General features: G+C 44.6%; 1 protein-coding gene across 2 annotated transcripts in view; it reads left to right on the top strand.

The window, feature by feature from the left end:
• Nucleotides 1-217: 217 nt before the first annotated feature.
• Nucleotides 218-7,212, top strand: part of frem1b (Fras1 related extracellular matrix 1b) — a 69,081-nt gene continuing 62,086 nt past the window's right edge. For both annotated transcript variants that reach the window (XM_088078162.1, XM_088078159.1), the window contains exon 1: nt 218-374. The gene's annotated coding sequence lies outside the window, so the exon portion shown is untranslated. The remainder of the gene's footprint in view (nt 375-7,212) is intronic.

Raw genomic sequence — 7,212 nt, 5'->3', positions numbered from 1 at the left:
TTCTGTTTTCATTTCCTTGTTTATTTGATTTTTCCTTTTAGGCAAAAAATGCGAAAATACACATTTTTCCAATATTCGGTTTATACAGAAAAAACGAATAAACGAAATTCTCTCTTGTTTTTTGGGTTTTTTTCCAGGCGGAACTGAATCACTGAATGAACGGATGAGACACGGACCGTGCTCTCAGTCCACCGGTTTTCCAGAGTTTCCAGGAAGTGTTATTATTTCGGAGTGTCCCTGAATGCACCAACAGGAAGAGTTTCGTGTCTCCACCTGCAGCACGTGGACAAACGTCAGAGTCTCATGTGACTGCGAGGGACAACCTGCAGGACTCAGTCTCTGCTGAGCGGGACGATTTGGAGCGTCAACAGGAAGTAAGTCCGTCTTCATGAGTTTGATATTTTGAGTGATCGGATCAAACGCAGCTGGTTGAAATCTGACTTCAGCAGGTGTGCACATCCTGCAGAGCAACGCTGACTGAGCTCTCTGACCGTCTCCTGACGTCTTTAAACGTTTTCACCGTGTTAGCAGACGTGCATCTCTTTGATCCGCGTTTCGTCCTCAGTTTGGTTCATTCATTTGTTTGTTTTGTCCTGTTTAGCTTTTGTTTTCCTCACAGAGAAAGACGTTTTTTAAAATCCCTCTTTTGTCACAAAGTGTTTGGCTCTTCAGATGTTGTGTTTCTGCAGCTGAAGTTGTTGTTTTTTAACATTATTAAGGCTCATAATGCTTCAGTATTAAATTTTAAAACTGGTAGTTTAGTAACATAGAAAAGCCAACTATTTTATTAAAGCAGTTTGTACCAACGCAGAAGTGAAAATGAATCTGTACAAAAGACTTTTTAAAATATTTTTCAAAAAAATAATCTTTTTCAGAGGAAAATGTGAAAAAGGATGAAATGTAAAAGTGAAAAAAAAATCTTCAAAAACAAACAAACAAAAAACACCCCAAAAACTAAAAATTTTGAAAAAAATAGACAAAAACATCCCCCCAAAATGATTCAAGAGAAAATAGAAAAGTACCCCAAACCTTAAAATTATAGAAAAGAAAAAAACACCCTCAAACTCAAAGTCATTACAAAAGAAAGAAAAAACCAAAAACAAAAAAACCCACAAAATCTCAATATTATAGAAAAGTAAAAAACACCCCAAAACCCCAAATTATTACAAAAGAGGCAAAAAATCAAGATGATAAAGAAAAAAACACCCAAATGTCAAAATTCTAAAAAAGAACAAAAACAAAACACAAACTCAAAATTATTTGAAAACAATAATATTTTTTTTTACATTTTTTTTTATCTGTAGGCCATAATTAAAAATTTGAATAGAAAAATGCTTGAACATTTTTGTGTGTAGAATATATTAATATTTCCCTTTCTGAAATAACTGATGGAAACTCTTGAACTTTGTCACAATATTCAGATTATTTTTAGATGCGGCTGTATTAACTTTCGTTAATAAAAAACGCAGATACAGATAAAAGTCAATTATGTGCTTCAATAATCGGCCGATGATCTGTGGACCCCTGCGGGGCAGCGGCTTCAGACTCCACTCACCTCTCTAACCTGCCGCCGTGGTCGACCCCTCTGCTCTGCGCTGGTATCAGATTCAGAGTTTTGGCGCCTCGTCGGGTCTCAGCGGGTCTCTAAAGGCCTTCAGCTACAGGATCACGACCCAAAACCACTTTAACATCGTGTGTGTTTGGTTTTGTGCCCAGGTTATCCTGAGAGCGGGCCGCCAGAGGGCCCCTGGAGGCCCCTGAAGGCTCCTGGTAGCTCTCACTAACCCGCTCTCATGTTAATCAGATCCGTGGACTCCGTCAGAGGTCGATGACTGGAGCTCTGTGTGTGTGTGTGTGTGTGTGTGTGTGTGTGTGTGTGTGTGTGTGTGTGTGTGTGTGATGTGAGAGGAAAGGTCAGAGGTCGTCACTCAGAGAAAGAGGAGGAGGAGGACGAGAGGCCGGCTGTCCTCGCGGCAGTGAACGCGCCGTCGAGCCGCTTCCTCATTTCATGTGGAAAAACCAACTAATTACGTGGAAATATGATAATGTATAACGCTGGGGGAGCCCCCCCGCCCGGCGCCGCTCATTACCCAGACTCCCCTGCTCCTTCCCTCCCGCCCTCTCTCTCTCCTGGTATTTCTCCCAGGGAGTCTCGCCCTTTCACGACTGGAGAAACATCAGCGGCCAGTCCGGCTTGTTTTGCATCAAGACGACGGCTCATTTGCATAATCTGAGGATGAGCTCCGCCCTCCTCATCGCTGCCAGGGAAGGTCACCCCCTCCCATAAAAACACTCCCCTCAACACCCCCCCCATAAAAAACACTCCCCCAAAACACTCCTGTAACACCCACAAACTTAATTAACCACAAACGTATTACAGATCTGCAGCTTTTAATGTAATAATCCCAAAAACGGTACTCACAATTTCAGATACAAATGACCCCTAACCCTGCAGAAAAAGACACGTATGTGACGTCCAGAAAAGACATCTGTGTGACGTCCAGAAAAGACGTGTGTGTGATGTCCAGAAAAGACGTGTGTGACAGACATAAGTAATACGCAGGTCATAAACATGTCTTTTCAGGACGCGATAAAGGTGTCTTTTCTGGACATTAGTAGGAAATTTCGTTTTACTGCTGTTATGTTTGTGGTTTATTACGTTTTCGGGTTATAAAACTCCCTCCTCCTCTTCCTCCTCCTCCTCCTCCTCCTCTCTTCATCGTCTCGTCCATCACGTCCTCTGGCCTCACCTGATACTGCCAGCCCGGCCTCAGGCAGGTGTGTGTGTGTGATCTATTTCCTGTTGTTGCCCCCCCGCCCCTCCAGCTGACATCACTCCCTGCTCTCCTGGGGGGCGACAGGAGGAGGAGGAGGAGGAGGAGGCGGCTGTCAGTCACTCAGTGATTCTGACTGATTGAAGCTGACAGATTCCCAGTGACTCTGAACCTTCACTGGTCACCAGTATGAGTCTTTAATGGGACCAATGAGCCCCAGAGCTGATCGAGCTCAACTACACACACACACACACACACACACACACACACACACACACACACACACACACACACACACACTCACTCACACTCTTAGGGGTTGTTTACACGGCAACAGTTCTCGTATAAAGCGTAAAACTTTTGTTGCGGTTTGGCGTTTTTCGGGGTCTTTTGAAAACGCTGCCCCTCCTGTTGCCGTGGGAACTGGGTAATCCTGTGAGAACGTTGACATCACGGCTGCACTTCACGCAGGCGCGTGCTTTTCTTCTAAGGTGTGTCATTTCAAAGTTACACCGCCAACTACTGGCTTGGCGTGCATACTGCAGCGTTTTCGGTTGTTTTTGTGGACGCGTGTGTGCGAGGACCGTTTCCACAGCGTTATCACATGAGCGCAGATTTTTTTTGTAAGTGCAAAGGAAAAAATTGAAATGGATGCATTTTGAGAGTTAATGGAAACTCACCTAAAGAAGCAGAATGTTAAAGATGTTTTCGGATTTCACGCTGTAGACTGTTATTAGTATGCTGATTATTGTTTTTTCTATTTATGGGTTAATTTTGTCAGTAAATGCACATCGTCTTTTTCGTGCCACCACTTTGGCGATAGTATTGGGCAGAATGTTTTCTGTCCGGTTCTCGTGAATGTGATATCTCAACACCTTTAGGGAATTTCATCAAATTTTGGCTCAAACATCCACTTGAATTTTGAGCGATGAAACAATAACATTTTTCTGGTGGAGGTCGTGAGTGAGTTGGCACAATCGTCCACTTGGACTCAAGGACGATCTGATTCGATTTTGGTGGTCATAGGTCAAAGATCAAGGTTGCCGGGACCTCATCTGTCCCATTCTTGTGAACGTGATATCTCAAGCACTCCTGTAGGGAGTTTCTTCAAAATTTGGCTCAAACATCCATTTTATATCAACGATGAAATTATCCGATTTTTGTGGTCATAGGTCAACGTGTCTGTGACCTTGTGGTTGTCTCATGTCTTCATTGTCTTCATTTTCATGAAGGCCTTGAGTGAGTCTCCTCAAATTTGGCACAATCGTCCACTTGGACTCAAGGATGATCTGATTCAATTTTGGTGGTCAAAGGTCAAAGATCAAGAGAGAGATGAGATGATGAGAAAGATGAAAAATATAGATAATAGTGATAATCATAATATTGTTAATAATAATGATAATAATGATCAAATTATGTAAATAAATAAGAAAAAATATTTAAAAAAAAATAAAATAAATGAAGGAAGAGAAAGAATATTTTGACCGCTTTGATGGTTTTTAGTTGCGTAAGTCATGAAAATATCAGCTGTAGAAAGGAGCGTGGTTATTTGTTGTGCGATGAAAAAGGCGATGATGTTGCATAAACTCCAAAAACCTGATCGTAACCGTTTGGATGTGAAGAAACCTGAAATCATTTGTCTTCTTCTTTGCTGCGGACAGGAAGTGTAACTGTGCACTTTGTGTTGTTTTGGCGCACACAGACCCTGAGCAGGCGCTAATGATGGAGGAATATTCGAGTTTCACTGTGAATCTCTGAATAAAGACGTCCTCCTCTCGCTGTCGGAGGGAGGGAGGGAGGGAGGGAGGCAGGGGGACGCTGCCGGTGGACTCTGGATCTTCGTGGGCTGGTGCCACCGAGCTGAACGAGTGCCACGAGGCTGGCAGCGGCCCGGCGCTCTGATTCTGCTGCCAACACGGCGCCGGTGGAAAGGCTTCAGTGGACGGAGCTGCTGCTTTAATCTCTCGCTGCAGAAACCGTCGGCTTCGACAGGGAGGGAGTCGTACCTGATAATTACTCATCTCCAGAAAACTGTCTTTCAGAGCGGCGCGGGCCGATCCTCCTCACTTTCTCGGCCAACAGATCTGTTCAAAGGCGCCAGCAGAGGGACGGCCTGTAGTCTCCGGCTCCACCTCTGCAGATTCAACACCCAGAGAATCCGGCGCTCCGTCAGCACGAGCACAAAACGTCCTCCAAGTTCAGGCCGACAACAAGAATCTTCTGGTTTCTCTCCTGCCTCCGCTCGTCAGCACAGGCTGTTCCAGGATTTAATTATGGGTCAGTGAGAAAGGGAAATTAATTTCAGGCGGTGGAGGAGTCACGGCGTCAGGCTGACAGGGGCCCCCGGGGGCCGAGTAGGAGTTGGGCAGGGGGCCAAACGCCACGGCAAAGTCTCGAGTCACCACGCAAAGGGTAGCAGTCAGAAGTGATCAGAGAACGCCGGACGGTCGGCTGGAAGTCAGTCAGAGCCGCAGCGACGTTTCTGGCACCGAAGCCTCCGAATGAAGCTAAATGCAGAGTGACAGACGGCCTCAACTTCACACAACTTTCTTTAAGTGACCTCTGACTGCTCAGGTCACAGCACACAGACGCCTTTTTCATTTCTGCCTCTCTGCCGTTTTATTTTCTGCACAACAGAGTCACAGTGAAGTCGTCCTTTCAAGTGTAAAGCTGATGTTGTTGTACGTAAATACATCTATGTAGAGTTCTCAAAAATTACAACACAAACCCATCTGACACACGTGAGTTGAAGCCCGAATCTGGCCCGTCTGAGATCATCACATAAAACACTAAACCCGAGCCAGACCACCCAAAAAAGGCACGAGTCGGCTTCTTACGCCCAGGACACATCGGCCGTGTGGCGCTGCGAGCCATGCGTGCCTCCTGCAGAAAATGGACCAGGTCTCCCTCAGCAGCCATACAGTCATACGTTTTTCCCCGTTTCCCCAGAGAGATATCGGAATAAATGATTGAAGATCTCCCGATAACAACTTAAAAGTGACAGGCCTGAGATTTCCGTCACGCGTAACGTGTCATGCTGACTGATGGATGCCCTGGACAGATGTAGATAGTTGCTTTGTGCTTTTGTGCTTTATTTTCTAAATATGTTTTAAAGAAATGAATGAGTGATTGTTACAGCACGAATATTAACGTTAGGGCAGCTGTCTGTTGAGCTAACTTGACGGCTCGGGAGCTCATGATGCGAATCAGTCTGCTCCTCTCACTCAGTTTGTCAAAACTGCTCACAAACAGCCACCACGCCGTCCCTCCACATGCTACACTGAACGATAAAAAAAAAAAATCTTTCAGTGAATAATCCACTACTGCCGTATTGTTTTGTTGTCTAAACCTCTTAAATGAATTCTGTTGTTGTCTCGGGAACACACGGTGAGTTATCCTGAGATCTCAAGTCCAAAACTGATGACTTTTGATACAGGACGTCAACAAAAGCACATGCTTAGAATGAGGCAGCAAAGCGTGTGAACACGTCCGGTGCCATCCAGCCGTCCGGTGCTGAATAATAACTTTAGGCGTCTATTCGTTGACCCTTAAATTAAGAAAACTGAAATTGCAAATATAAAATACTCCTAATGGAAACACATCAGTTAAAAAAAAAAACCTCACATTTGATACAGCTGTTTTGCTCCACTGCTGAGGTAGCGCAACTCCGTAACAAGAGGCTGTTGGTGCCTAAAGTCCCGTGTGCTGCAGATTAAACATGCTTTTGCCATCCAGCAGACTTGCTTCCTCCCGGATGGATTTCCCAGCGATGTTCAGACCCTCCACAGATAACATGTGTTTAAACACTCAGACTCCGAGGAGGCTCTCTGACTGCTGATCTGCACGCTGCAGCTCAGAGAGGAAGACACTCTTATCAAACCTCATCCAGATCTATCAAAAAAATCTACTGACCACATTCCCAGAAAAAAACCCTCCGACCCCCGACTTTTCCTCTGGTGTTGAATTCGCAAGAATGATCAAAATCTCCTGCCACCTTTTCACAGGCTTTCCCCTCCAGAAAAAACACGCTCTTTAGGCAGGATGTTAAAGCTGTGCACAAGCGGGATGTCCACGTTTGCAAGGCAGTTTTTTGATATTTTAATTTTGACTTTTGACCACCAAAATCGGATCAATGGAGTCCACATGAATGTTTGTGCCAAATTTGAAGAAATTCCCCTTAAGGTGTTTCAGGGATATTGTGTTCACAAGAATGTGACAGACGAGGTCACAATGACCTTAAACTTTGACCTTTGACCTCCAAACTATAAGGAGTTCATCATTTAGTCCAAGTGGATGTTTGTGACAAATTTGATGAAATTCCCTCAAGCTCTTCCTGAGATAACATGTTAACAAGAACAAGATGGATACAGTGTCACAATAACCTTGACCTTTGATCACCAAAATCTGATCACTTTATCGATGAGTCCATGTGAACGTT

Source organism: Plectropomus leopardus, chromosome 5 (genome assembly GCF_026936395.1).
Source record: "Plectropomus leopardus strain MGB_pleo_1.0 chromosome 5, ASM2693639v1, whole genome shotgun sequence".
Lineage (NCBI taxonomy): Eukaryota > Metazoa > Chordata > Actinopteri > Perciformes > Serranidae > Plectropomus > Plectropomus leopardus.
The sequence above is the reverse complement of the archived record's forward strand: the minus strand, read 5'-3'. Positions and strand labels throughout refer to the sequence as shown.